This window comes from Bos indicus x Bos taurus, chromosome 7 (assembly GCF_003369695.1).
Source record: "Bos indicus x Bos taurus breed Angus x Brahman F1 hybrid chromosome 7, Bos_hybrid_MaternalHap_v2.0, whole genome shotgun sequence".
NCBI classification, from domain to species: domain Eukaryota; kingdom Metazoa; phylum Chordata; class Mammalia; order Artiodactyla; family Bovidae; genus Bos; species Bos indicus x Bos taurus.
In genome coordinates, this window is record NC_040082.1 from 107981107 (window position 1) to 107995594 (window position 14488).

At 42.6% G+C, this 14488-nt stretch overlaps 1 protein-coding gene across 20 annotated transcripts in view; it reads left to right on the forward strand.

Moving 5' to 3' along the window:
- Positions 1–583: 583 nt before the first annotated feature.
- Positions 584–14488, forward strand: part of LOC113896519 (zinc finger protein 2 homolog) — a 49322-nt gene continuing 35417 nt past the window's right edge. For 3 of the 20 annotated variants that reach the window (XM_027548738.1, XM_027548736.1, XM_027548747.1), the window contains exons 1-2: positions 584–712; positions 10556–10652. The gene's annotated coding sequence lies outside the window, so the exon portion shown is untranslated. Of the gene's footprint in view, positions 713–750; positions 1115–10521; positions 10653–12203; positions 12408–14488 lie in introns of those variants that run through there. The other 17 variants (XM_027548730.1, XM_027548731.1, XM_027548734.1 and 14 more) reach the window with 11 other exon arrangements.

Sequence of the window (14488 nt, forward strand, 5' to 3'; positions counted from 1 at the left end):
CTGGTTTGTTAACGACCAATCTACCCTTTCTTCCCACAACTTGGCAAGGGACTCCTCTGCTGCTGCTGCTAAGTCACTTCAGTCGTGTCTGACTCTGTGCGACCCCATAGACAGCAGCCCACTAGGCTCCCCTGTCCCTGGGATTCTCCAGGCAAGAACACTGGAATGGGTTGCCATTTCCTTCTCCAATGCATCAAAGTGAAAAGTGAAAGGGAAGTCGCTCAGTCGTGTCTGACTCCGCGACCTCAGGGACTGCAGCCCACCAGGCTCCCCCGTCCATGGGATTTTTCAGGCCAGAGTATTGGAGTGGGTTGCCATTGCCTTCTCCGAGGGACTCCTCTAGGCTCCTTTTATTTCAGAAAAGGAAAAGTGAGGCTTAGCAAAGGATGGCTGCCCCTTCTCCCCTACCCATGGGTTAGGACTCCAGAGGCTCTAATGAAGGGGCTTCTTCAGGGTTGCGGGGGTAAGGCCACCGCGCCTTTGACTCCTGGCTTGACAAACCACAAGCCCACCAAATTGAAGCAGCCATTCTGGGAGCCACCACCCCAGGGGTGGAATCGTCCCGCCCCGCTGCGGCCCGCGTCTGCGCATTCCTACGCCCTCCTTACGCCTCCCCGAAGCTTTGTGGGAAATGTAGTCCGACTTCCTGGGGTGGCGGTGCCGCGAGGGGCGTCATCAGTCCGCAGGCTGCCTTGGCTCCTTCTGGGAGAGGGTGAGTGAAGGGGCCGCGGCGGAAGCGCCCGCTCCGGAGGGTGCGCGGGGCCTTGGAGGGAGGCGTCTAGCGCAGCCAGGCGAGGCCCCTTAGGGGTGGGGCGGGCTGCTGATGGGCCGCGACCTTTCTGACCCAGCGCGGCGCCGGGCTTTTAACTCCAGGTGTGCCTCCTCTCGTCCCGGGAGCCCAGCCGGCGAGAACACCAAGAGCCGAGCGGTCGGGCGCGGTTCTTCGACCACCTGTCCCCCGAGTGGCGAGGGCAGAGAGCTCGGCTCAGGGGCCCAGCGTCGGAGGGCAAGTGAGGGGCCGAAGCCTCTGGAAGTCGCTCGGACCGTGGGTTCCTCCCCGTCGCGAGCTGTCCCCGGGACCCGCCGTGAAAATCTCGGGCGATTCTCTACCAAGGTGCGGGTCTCGGGGCTCCAGCTCCTGCCGTTTGTGTAAACCGCATCTCGGGACCGCCCTCAGTGGTTTCCGATTCCTGGGGCGCTGGCGCGGGCCCCGCTTCACTCCTCTCTCCGTAAGAATGGGGAGGGCCATCCTATGCAGATTTCTACTTGAGGGAATCCTTTTCTTTCTTCTTTCTTTTAAAGCAGTTTTTTCCCTCTTACCAAAAATAAAAAAGTTCAGTATAGGACAACTAGAAGGTTCAGAGGAGCAAAAAGGGAAAAATCATTTGAAAACTGTCAACATCTGCATGTCTATGTACATAGAAAAGCTTTCTAAACAAATATGTGGATATTAGTATCCTTTTCTCCATTTACTTTAAAAAATGAGTTATGAAATACATGTGCGCGAATCTTAAGCTCCGTGATTTTTTTAATAAATATTTTTATCTGTGTAGCACAACTTAAGATGCGGAATAAAGTTTTTTTAGTTTAATATTTTGAAACCATCTACTTACACTAGTTTTTAAGAACAGCTAAGTGAGCTTATTAATGAATATGAGGAAAAGTAAGTCCGTGCCATGCTTAATCCTCTCTGTACGGCTTAGTGTTCTTTCTCAGGGTTGTTGTGGGCTTTTTTTGATTGTTTGTTTAGTATTATAAACAATAAAGGCCATCTGGCTACATTTATCTTTGCATTCTTATCTCATTCTGTAAATCTTCTCAAGTGAAATTTCTAAATCATACTGTAAAGTTTTTGATAGCTTCTGTCCTGTTCTCTCTAGAACAGTAGTAGTTTATAAACATTGTAAGGTAAGGGTACCTTACTGACACACAGTTAAGTCTGAGTGTTACTGTTCTCTAACTTCCTGAGAGATGCAAACAGTAAGGTGCACCTATTTGCATTTTGAAAGCCAGTGAATATTTTTAGGCAGTTTGCATTGTGTTTTTAAATCGTGTGTCTGATACACAAATATATTTTCAATTTCTATGCAGAAATGTTGCCTTTTTATATGTTTAGACGTGCAAACCTTCCCTTCATGTTTGGGTCTTTGACATCATTGTTAGGGAGTCTTTTATTCCATATGTCACAAGATATTCATCTGCATTTTCTTCTAGTACTTTAGTTTCACTTTATGTGCAAATTTTTATTCTTTTCCAAATGGTAAGCTCTTGTTCTGAGTTATTGAATCATTCATCCTTTCTGTGGTGACCCAAGGACAAAAGAGCTGATAAAACCAAAGAGGGTCTTAGAATGCAGGAACAGAAAATCCGGACCCTTATCGTCCTTCCTTCCCCCATGTTGTAACTAATAATGGATTTCAGGTCCTCCTAAGCAGTATAGCCTGTCTCCCCTCCTACCCTATAGACAGAGGGTATTTGCCTTACTCTCCATCCCCCCGCCCACCCAGTAAATGACCCGCAAAACCCCATTCCACTCCTTGTACCCTGGGTATGAAAGTGGACTCAGGACCCCTGTTCAAGGTCGGTTCTCCCTTGAGCTGGCCCACTGTTCTAACAGCATCTCCCACTCTAATAAATTTTATTTCCCTCTCTTTCTGTCTCATGTCTGGAAATTCTTTTCCAACCCACACTTGGACCACGACAGTTTTGGTGGCCCATATGGGGACCTTTAGGCCTCTTCCCCCACCTCCTCTCTTCTTTCTCATAGGGACCCTCTGCAAACAGGCAAGTGCTGTGGAAGCAACTGAAGAACTCTGGCCAGGGTTACCCTCTGGTGTGTTCCAAAGGCCCCACTGTTCACTGCACCCCAGTAGCAGCCGCCCAAATGGGTGAGGGTCTCTCCTTTGTCTTCTTTCCAACTGAGGACTAGGCCAACCAATATTGTGTGCATGGGTCAGGCACTTAAAAGCCATTAGGGCACCTGCCACATGAAGACTCCCATGTGAGGATAAGGGGGACACGGAACGGATCCGGCCACAAGGGCATCCGCCAGCAGCAAGACAATTTCCATGTGCCGTGTCAGGCACATAGTGATTGAAGGAAAACAGAGACCATTGTCCCCTGGCCACCGCCTCCCCAATAGGATTGTAAGGCATCTTCCTCTTCAGCCTTCTTCCCTGTCACTTTCACTTCTTTCCCTTTCAGTCCAGATTGATTTACAGGAGCCTAGGTGTTGCTTCTGAGCCATCCCAAGAGTGGCTTCCACGTTTCAAGGAATCGCCAGTGAGTCACCCAGTTGCTCCCAGGAATCTCTGTATATCTGGGATCCTCTCTCAGACTCACCCCTTGGCTACATTCTCAGAAACTGGAAAATTTTGACCCTGCAGAAGACCTGGCCCCAGTACAAACTGGGGGACCCAAAAAAAATATGGCCTCTGAATGGCACACTAGCTTTTGCCAAAAGCAGGGAAAGGACTCAGAATTTCTTTATGTTCTGTTGCCTCCCTGTCTCCTGTCCCCCTCTGCCTTTCTCCGTCAGATTTCCTAGATGACCCCTACTCGACCTTTCATATCCACATGACCTCTTGGAAAGGATTCTGAGGTTCCCTTTGGTCCAGGTCTTTCCCTATATTCAAAAGCCTGAAGGATCAAAAACTCTCCTAACATTCTAAAGAATCCCCTTCTAACTACACTTATCTCTCAGGTGGGGAGGGAACCAAGCTTCCCCTACTCCTGAACATCCTAAAGAATTCCCTTCTAACTACTCTCGTTTCTCAGGATGGGGAAGGACCAAGCCTCCCCCTGCAAATTCCCTTAACCCTTCATATTCTTCTGATGGGACAAAGACCTCACTTCCCATCAGAGGGACAATCCAACATTTTTATCAGCTGATCCTCCCCTGATATCAGAGTTAATTTGAGCACTATTTGGTCTATATTTTAGCTATAAAACTATGACTAAGCAACCCTCTCCAGTACTCTTGCCTGGAAAATCCCATGGATGGAGGAGCCTGGTAGGCTGCAGCCCATAGGGTCACGAAGAGTCGGACACGACTCTTCCTTTCACTTTTCATTTTCATGCATTGGAGAAGGAAATGGCAACCCACTACAGTATTCTTGCCTGGAGAATCCCAGGGACAGGGGAGCCTGGTGGGCTGCCGTCTACGTCTATGGGGTCGCACAGAGTCAGACATGACTGAAGTGACTTAGCAGCAGCAGCAGCTTATTAAAGGGCCTGCCTAGGGAAAAGCTTAAAGTTAACTCTTTCCATGTCCTTGAAATACACAGCCCACTTTACCTGAGACCTCAACCTTGGGCAAATTAGAATTTTTTAAAAAGGGGGTGGGGGGAGGAAATCAAAGAGACATTTTAAATCTCAAGTGGAAAACTGCGATCTCTGTATTTATGTATGTCTCAGTGTGTGTCTTTTGGGTTTTTTTGATAATGTTGCTGAAGTTGTACATGAGTTCTAATTTAATTGGCCTAAAGAAAAGTAAGCACTTACAAATCAAACAATTCTAAATACAAAGGAAGTTAACTTAAATGAATTTCAGATTCACGTGAACTGGGAAATATGCAATATTAAATATCTAGTATTAATGTTTGTTTGCTAATCTGATATAGACATATCTAAGAGTCATTAACATTAAGCATAATATTTCCTTTGTGCCTAGGTTTATTATAAGTTAAATATTGTTATATTGTTGTATCTGTTACAAGTTTGTCAACAAGAAAAGTACCTGTAGGGAAAAAAAAAAAACTGAAAAATGTAAATGAGATATGAGCTTTTAGATAAACTAGTAAGAATAATTATACTTTAGAAATGTCTGTCTAAAACAGCAGTCTCTCTAGATTTTGGTAACCTGAATTTCTAGGGTTGTGCTAAACTAAGTGATGGAAGTTTATTGAATAGCTAGGTCATTTTCAAATAAACTAAGATTCTGAAACATTCATTACTGAACACTAACTTCCTCTTACAGAGAAACTAGTGATTTTGGACTTTTATTGAATAATGTTTGATGCCATCCTGAGATGTTCTCTAGAATTTTTTTTAGAATTTATCACTGGTATTTATGTTCACCAATCTATAGAATGCTAATATAAAGGTCAGTTCTTGGTTGCTTAAGGAAAGTAGGATGTGTGTTTTCAGTAAAGAAGGTGTGAGGAATGAAATTACATTTTATGAAGGGAAAAGGAAGTAGGTCTGACTTAACTGGTGACTGTTTCAGGATGGGAGAACAAAGTAATGGGTACAGAAAGTGATAAGAAGGTTTTATGGAAAGTGGACCCCAAGGGAAGAGTTTTGTTTTCTTGAGATGTTGAACTGCCTTTGGTAATGGATTTTATGTTTTTTTTCCCCTGAAGTGATCTGTTCTATGTTTACCTTTGAAATCTTTTGTTAACTTTGGCTAAGTGAATAACTGTTGTTTCACTGTGACTTATATGATCCTATCTGACTGAGTGTTATAAACCCTTTTGATATTTATTGAAAACACTTCCTAAATCATTTGACTTCTAGCTAACTTTGGGATGCTTCAGAGGGCCCCTGAGACATCCCAAAGAGAGATATTAAACTACCTGAGTTCATTTGACATGTTAAATTACATGGGAAGTATTGCTAGAAGAGTGATGAATCATCTCAGGTTATAGTGTATGGTTGATGTTACTAATACAGATATCCTAGAAATTAAGTGAAATTCATGAAAATCTGATATGTCCTGATAAAATATCATTATAATTCAAGTTATCATGTTACAAGTGTTACAAGTCACAGCAATGACCAGGCTCCATTGTCAATTGCAATTTAATCAGATTTTAAACATGCCTTCCATGGTTTCATCCTGATGCCTTTGCAAGAATCCTGCTACTTCAAGATTTATGGAAAAGACTTTTCTAAGATTAAGCGATAAACAAATTTTGTTTGTTATCTGGTAAACTGGTAACAGACTGGCATTTAGTCTACTGTCTATGTTAAGAGAACAAAGCTTTCCTAGAATGAAGTTTCTGATAACAGATTATCAATTTCTTTGCCTTTAAGTGGTTTATATTTGTTTTTAAAATCTTTTGTTACTTTGGTAAATAAACATTATTTAAGATTACGGTGCATGTAGACAAAGCTCATTCTGCTTCTACAAAAAATAAGCCCTCACGGTTAGACTTTTGCTATCCTGATGTCCTTAAAACATGGCAACAGTCTACTCCTAAATCGGGGGATTAAAAATGGGTGAACAGTAGCTGTAAATCAAGGAGTCAGAGCTATGGGAAATCCAAGATGGCTGCTTGGCTTTTCGAGGCTCCCTGACAAGTCTCATTTTTATTTGATGGGTTAAAGCCTTCCCTGCCTACAGGGCTAATGCCCTCACGATGACAAAAAAATTATATTTCACTTAATATTAAGTTCTAGTTTTGTTAATTAAAGTCTGTGTTTACTTCCGAGTTAGTTCCTTGTTGTTATGTTATATTGCTAAAAGGTTTAATTAATTAAGTTATTAAAAAGGACACTCTAAGTTTGTTTCTAAAGCTTATCTCAGTAACCAATCTTTGGATAAAGGTCAGATGCTCCATGATGTACAACCAGGAGATTCACACCTGGCTGTAATTATTTAACTAAGTCAGATGACCTGTGGTATACTGGACTCTACCTAACGAAAGTTCTTGACTTATACTTCTTACTTATGACCTTACTAATAACCGCTAGCTTTGTTATTTTCTCTGTTGCTTGTTTCAGATGATTGTTTCTTACATTACTAAATGTGTGACTGAGCCTGTGATAAAATGCTGATATGCAGTTCCATATAAGATCAATGATTATAATAATGTAACTCTAGATATGGGAAGAAGCAACAAGAGGGAATCATTTCCTGGACCAAGAGGCTAGTAAGACAGGAATGGTCCAGAGACTTTTGCTACTTGCAAGGTCTGGTCCCATAACAGCACACTTGAGCAGACTGTTGCCGGGGTCCAGCCCCAGCAGGATCCAGGGGTGCCCTCAGGATGACGGCCTAGGCGATAAGGAAAGTAAAAAGAGAGAAAAAGAGGCTTGATCTTCCTTGATTAACACGGAAAGCCAATAAAGCTTCTGTGTTCCAAGGAGTCATCCTGAAAGAAGAACAGAGAGAGAAAAGGAGAGAAAAGGAAAAAAAGAACGACATGGGGAGACCAAGCTTCGGTGAGCGAGGCCCATAACTTTATTTTCAAAAGGAACTTTTATACCTTGACTTGTACATAGAGGGAAATGAAAGATGCAAAGTCATACAGAGTCAGGCCAAACATTACATCTGTTTTGTCTTTATCAAAACCAGGATTTTTTCTGCACACCTTTCCCATAAACAATGTTGTGTACAATATCTTCTGGCCTTGGAGGCCTGTGGACATTTTATGACCCTTTTTTGATATAGGCTGCTCACCCAGAAAACTTATCTTCCCTTGGAGTGTTTTTTCTTTATATTTCTAATCTATGTCAGCCTCAGAAAGTGCTAAACAGAGTTACATTCTCACAGAGCAAAGGTGCAGTAAGTTACAACAAAGGAAGAACCAAGCAGCTCAAAGGTCTGATGTGGTTAATTCCAAGGCTGCTACTTGTTTTTCTTACATTCCAACTATGTTAACCAATGCACTCCCAGGTGCACAATGGATAAGGGATATGGGAACTTGGCAGCAAGCATTGGCTCAACAATGAAACCCTTTACCAGTACTATCTATTTTAATAATTTTTCATCCCTTAAAGGACTCTATGCTCATTAGGACTTTTGTGAACAATCATGTGTGTTAATTGCAAGAGTATGGATAAACCTGTCAGGCAAGCTAGAATGCCAACAGAGGGGTTAAAATAGAAATATTCCTTTCATGCTCAGGAGACTTATTAACCAAAGCCCTAAGTTGATTTTTTCCAGAGAAAGGTGGTCTGGGACAGCCCCCTGTTAATGTCAGAAGAGTTGGTGAAAGGCACAAAATAGTAAGACAGATTCTGGTTTTGGGGTAGGTGCTCGAGCAGATTCAGGGGGTCCCTTGAGGCCTGATCCGCCTTTGCCTGTCAGGTCTCTTCCGCATGACCTTTGTCATGGGTGGGATCTCCCGTGGTGGCTCCCAGCAGACTGTCCGTGGAATCTTTGGTAGACTTGAGAATGAGCCTTCCCAGCACCGCGGGACACAACAGCCATGAAATGCCCCCAAAGCATAGTCAAATATGTGGCCATGTAGGGACCCTGCTGACTGGAAGTTGGCACCTGCCAGCTGCTTCTACAAAGATTACATCATGACCACTGCAAGCTGCTGGGCTTCAACACCCCCTGAAAGGAGTTCAGGGTGGAGATCATAAATAAGGCACTCTGCTCTGGGAAAAACCCAGAAGACCCGGCCTTCAGATGATCGGATGTTTTCAGGTAAAGATTCTATGAGCCCCAATTCTTGCATCTTCTCATACCCAGAGAAATACGAACGTCGCGAACCAGTGCCTAGTCCGGTCTCTCCTGGCTAGCTCCTCAGCAGCGTTTCTACTTCTGTTAATCTTTGGGCCACGCACCTCTAACTTCCGTGTTAAGTTTGTTTCTTCTAGAATACAAGACATCTCCAAGTAATAGTATGACAAGAATATACCCTGACCAACACCCAGACAATGCTGAAACAAGCCGCCTTATCATTCCGTGGACTCTCCTCTCCCTCTGTAAATGTACCCTGAAAGAGAGCAGGCAAAAGGGAACCGAGAGCCCCATGACGACCCTGTACAGCCTGAAGAAGTCAGAGCGGTCATCGCCTCTTTTCCTTTGAGACTGGTTTCCAAAACTCCTGAGAAGGGAAATAGGTAGATAGTTAGATATGAGCAGGGTATCAACAGGGGCCAAAGAAATGGCCCTAAAAATAAAGAGAGGGGGGAATGTGGTAGCACAGGGACAAAAGAGCAGATAAAACCAAAGAGGGTCTTGGAATGCAGGAACAGAAAAACCAGACCCTTATTGTCCTTCCCTCCCCCATGTTGTAACTATTAATGGATTTCAGGTCCTCCTGAAATATATATAACCTGTCTCCCCTCCTACCCCTTAGAGAGAGAGGGTATTTGCCTTACTCTCCACCCACCCAGTATATGTGCCTCATCCCATCAGCAAATGACCCGCAAGACCCCCATCCCACGCCTTGCAGCCTGGGTATAAAAGTGAACTAAGGACCCCTGTTCAAGGTTGGTTCTCCCTTGAGCTGGGCCACTGTTGTAACAGTGTCTCCCACTCTAATAAACTTTATTTCCCTCTCATTCTGTCTCATGTCTGGAAATTCTTTTCCAACCTGTGCTCACACCACGACATTTTCTTCATTGATGTGAACTGTCACATTTTTCATATCCTGAATTCTTATGTATAAACTTTTTCCTGAACTGTTTGTGTTGCTAGGATTTTAGTGTATTCCACTGACCCTTTTCCCTGTTAGACTATAACATCCATGAGGGTAGAGAGTTTATTTTGTTTGCCCTAAGAATAGGTGCCTGGTACACAGTAGGTGGTCAACAGTATATCTGGTGAATGAGTGACTCTCCCTACGAAGTAACACTGTTCTGATTTTGTGTATGTGGTCAGTCAGGTCCAATTCTTTGTGATCCCGTGGACTATAGCCTGCTAGGCTTCTCTGTCCATGGGATTTTCCCGGCAAGAATACTGGATTGGCTTGCCATTTCCTCCTCCAGGGAATTGTATAATATTTGGAGGGCAAGTTTGCTATTCCCTTTCAGAAATTTCCTGGCTATTGTTTAATAACACACTTAACTTAAAAAAAAAGTCATCTTTTCCGCAATTAACCTCTCAAGATTATTATTTAGGTATAACTTGGTTGGGAATGTGTTAAGTTCATAAATTAATTTCAAAGAAGTGACAACTTAGGATATTGTACCATCTTATCCAGGAAGATGGTATGTCTCTCTTTGTTCAGCTTTCTTTAAATAAGTTTAATCAGTAAATTAAATGGTATTTTCTTATGGTATTCTTCACATAAATACCATATACTTCTTACTTGGCTTATCTGTAGGTATTGTAGAAAAAAAAAATTCACAACCTAAAAGTTGGGACTTATGTTTTATTCAGCAGAAATTTTTATGACCTCATGCTCAAGCCTGGGAGGCAGCGTCTATCTCAAGAAACCCTGAGAAAACTGCTCTGAGGAGGCTGGGGAGGAGCCAGGGTATATAGGAGTTTTGCCACAAAGGGCAGGTAGTCTGAATGTCAAAAGATGATTGTTAATTAAAGAAAACTGGATATCTCAAGGAATTGAGCACTTTTCTATGTATGGGAAGATGCGATATGCTCCTTGGCTGCCTGGGGCCAGTGTCCTGTGTTTTCACAGCCTGAGTTTCCTCAAGGCTCACTGTGGGGAGGGGCTGAAGTCTGATGACTGCTAGACGCAGGTATCCTTTCTTTCCTGAGTTCCCCTCCAGGCTCCCCAGCTCACTGGTGGCAGATGCAACCCTGATAACTATAATATCCTTTGTTTACTGATGTGGCAGGCAATATTCCATTTCTCAGTAATTTTTTTTTTTTGGCAGGAGTCTTGTTTCTCACATCTTTTCCTTCCCTCAGCTCCATATTCTCTGGATCCTGCCAATCCCCTGGGAAGGACACCACAGGAAGGAAGGAGAAGGCAATGGCTGCTGGGCCTCTACTTTGGGGAGTTCAGGTAAGCTCAGCTTTCTCTCAGACCTCTCTCTTACTCCTTGCTCCTGTAGTGTAGGTAGGCCTCACCACAGAAAACAGAACGATTGAGGTCTCTGAATGTTGGATGTTTTCCACAAAACCCTCCCTCGATGTCTCTCAGTTCTGTTCTCAGCTGCCAGTTCCTTATTCAGCTGGATGCCTTGGCCTGTTAATTTGTTGGTGCAGTTCAGGGGTCAAAAAAGGAACAGAAATCATGTGAGAGATGGTCCTTATAGGTGCTTATAGGGCTATGGACTCTCCAGGAACATAAAAGAGGTCACATTTCTACAGGGAACAGTCATGATGATTGTACATATATACGATAATAAGAAATTAAAAGATGCTTACTCCTTGGAAGGAAAGTTACGACCAACCTAGATAGCATATTCAAAAGCAGAGACATTACTTTGCCAACAAAGGTCCGTCTAGTCAAGGCTATAGTTTTTCCAGTAATCATGTATGGATGTGAGAGTTGGACTGTGAAGAAAGCTGAGCACCGAAGAATTGATGCTTTTGAACTGTGGTGTTGGAGAAGACTCTTGAGAGTCCCTTGGACTGCAAGGAGATCCAACCAGTCCATTCTGAAGGAGATCAGTCCTGGAAGGAATGATGCTAAAGCTGAAACTCCAGTACTTTGGCCACCTCATGTGAAGAGTTGACTCATTGGAAAAGACTCTGATGCTGGGAGGGATTGGGGGCAGGAGGAGAAGGGGATGACAGAGGATGAGATGGCTGAATGGCATCACTGACTCGGATGTGAGTTTGAGTGAACTCCAGGAGTTGGTGATGGACAGGGAGGCCTGGCATGCTGCAATTCATGGGGTTGCAAAGAGTCGGACATGACTGAGCGACTGAACTAAACTGAACTGAACTGAATGATAATAAGAACAAGTACAGTTAAGTACCCAGGTTGTCAGAGTTCCAGGACCCAGGTTTTCCACAGTTCAGGAGAAAGAGAAGATCAGTGTGGTGACCAGAAGTAGGGTTGAGTAGGGATATGTAGAGAGGATTTGCTGTAGTGAAGTCAGAGTGTCTGAAGTTTAAACTCCAAATATTATTTAACAGCTGCACTGTGTTGGGTGAGTGACGTGACTTCCTTAAGCATTAGTTCCTCATGGTGATGACAGAAATAACAGCATTAACTGAGTGGTTGCCACATACTTGACAGTGATAAGAATTTCATTGGACTTGTTTCATTTAATAATACCTACTTCATAGGTGTGGTGAAAGTTCAAATGAAATAAAGTCAAAAGAGCCCAGCATTGGTTCCTGGAATGTTGAAAATACTAGCTCAGTTGTAGGCATTCTTAACATTATTCGAGACACTAGGTGTTTTAGAGTTTGTCAACTGAAAAAAAATGCACAACATGAGAATTGTGAGTTAAGTTTTATTTGGGGCAAAATGAGGACTGAAGGCAGCATTTCAGAAAGCTCTTAGAAACTGCTCCAAAGAGGTAGGGGGGAAGGTTAATATGTATGTAATTTGGGGAAGGGGAGTACATGCAATCAAGCACTTTTTTTTTTTTTTTTGCAGAAGGTTACTGCTAGTCACATGGAGCAGATGTCACCATGAAGGATTTTAGTGCTTTTCTAGATATGACAGGATGCAAGAACTGGGCTCATAATATTGTCTCCTGAAAATAAAGACCTGTCTAAAGACCTGTTCTGCCAGTTTTCCCAGAAGACAGATGCTTCATTCCTGATCTCCACCCTGAACTCTTTTCAGGGGGTGTTGAAGGTCAGCAGTTGCAGCAGCTCGTGTGTAGAGGTGGATGGCAAGTACCAATTTGTAGGCGACAAGTTTTACAGGTGGAGTGAAGGTAACAAGGGACTGGAAGTAAGAGGGCATCAGAGACAAATTTGGGGTCAAATACCAGGAAGGAGGAGTTTGTGTGTTGGGTGGGGTAGTAGGCCTGAGAGTAGAGGAGGAGTCAGAGGAATTTAAATAAGGGAGCTGGCATGATGAAAGCTTTTCTGAGAAGAAGCAGAAAAAATCAGAGGAAAAAGGTGAATAAGGAGCCTAGGCTAGTTTTGCTGTGAGAGATTGCTTGAAATGGATGCTACTAGTTTTTGCTAGAACTTGAAGTTGTTGCTTCTCTGGAAAAGGAAGTAAGACATCAGGAGGATTTGACCCAGGAAACTCTTAAGTTCTTAGGTGTTTTTTTGTTTTACTTTTTAAGTTTAGGTATAGTTAACCTTGTCTGCCATCCTAAAGGACTTGTGGTGTTTTGTCTAGTCATAAGGTAATATGTTAGGAGTCTCTTGAATATGTCACTTGGTTATTTATAAAAGGAGCCAGTCTAAAGACTTCATGAAGACAATCACTGTCATGATTTCTCTTTGTACTACTTTCTCTCCTCAGTGTTATCAAGCTCAGTTTTAAAAGGAAACATAATTCACAAAAATAGGTACTATCAGAGAATTTCTGGAAAGGAGGAAGATTTAAAGGGGGAAGCACTCAGAAGATTTTAGTTGATGAAGGCTTCAGTTTGGTTGTCAATAGCCTTGATTTTATTTTATTTAGTTAAAATGCATGCATGCGGCATGCTAAGTTGCTTCAGTCATATCTGGCTCTTCGCAACGCTATGGACTACTGTAGCCTCCCAGGCTCCTCAGTCCATAGGGTTCTCCAAGCAAGAATACTGTATTGAGTTGTCATGCCCTCCTCCAGGGGATCTTCCTGACCCAGGGATTAAACCTGTGTCTCCAGTGACTCCTGCGTTGCAGGCAGATTCTTTACTGCTGAGCCATCAGGGAAGCCCATTTAGTTTAATAGTGCTAACTAAATTTTTAAGTCAACTTTATTTTTCAGGTATCATTTACATAAAATAACCCAGTTAAAGCATACAATTCACTGAGTTTTGACAAATTGTGCACCAACATCACCAGTGCCCCAGTCAAGCTACAGAACATTGTCCTCACTCCAGAAAGTATCTTCACCTGTTTCCTATCCACAGCTCCCATCCCAGGTTCCTACACAAAACTCCCATCCCAGGCAATCACTGGTTTGATTTCTAAATACTTAAGTGTTTGTTTCCTAAAGTTAAGGACCCTGTTTCATGTTCTTACACTGATACAGTTCTGTTAGCTGATCTGCCGACCTTAGTCCTGTTTTGCCACAAATCTCCTTTATCTGATCCAGGAACGAATCCAGTTCTCACCTGGCATCTAAATGTCCTGTCTCCTTAGTCTCCCTTAATCTGGAACAGTTTCTCAGTCTTTGTCTTTGATGACCTTGACACTTTCAAAGAGTATAGTGATTGATTTAGGATGTATCAGTGCAGTGTTAGAGCTGTGTTCCTTCTTTCATCTTTCCTAATATTTCCATCTGTCCTATATTAACCAGTTATGTGACTGTGAATTGCCCAAGTATAACTTGCATTTGCCTTTAAGTTTTATCCTCTTTTTCTGAATATAAATATTAAGCATATAGTTATAAAAAAAATTAAGGTGATAAGGTTATAAGATATACGTCTAGGTCTCAAATCCTCAAAAATGACTGTGGATGTACGTTCTTCTAGCCTTTTAAGATGCCTTTTTGTGTCCTTTGTCCATTTTTATGTTGAGTTGTTTATATATAAAAGAAGTGGATATTAGTCCTTTGCCATAAATCGCCATTCTTGTTCCCTGTCATTCAACTTTCTTTTAAACTTTTTTTGTAATCTTCAGCTACAAATAAAGTTTTATGCAGTTAACATTTCTTTTCCTTTGTTTGGCTTTGGAATTATTGCTATGAAAGGTTTTCTGTAGCCTAAGTTTATAGAAATACTCTTCTACATTTTCTGTTGATTTTTATCATTTTAAATTTAGTTTCTTGAG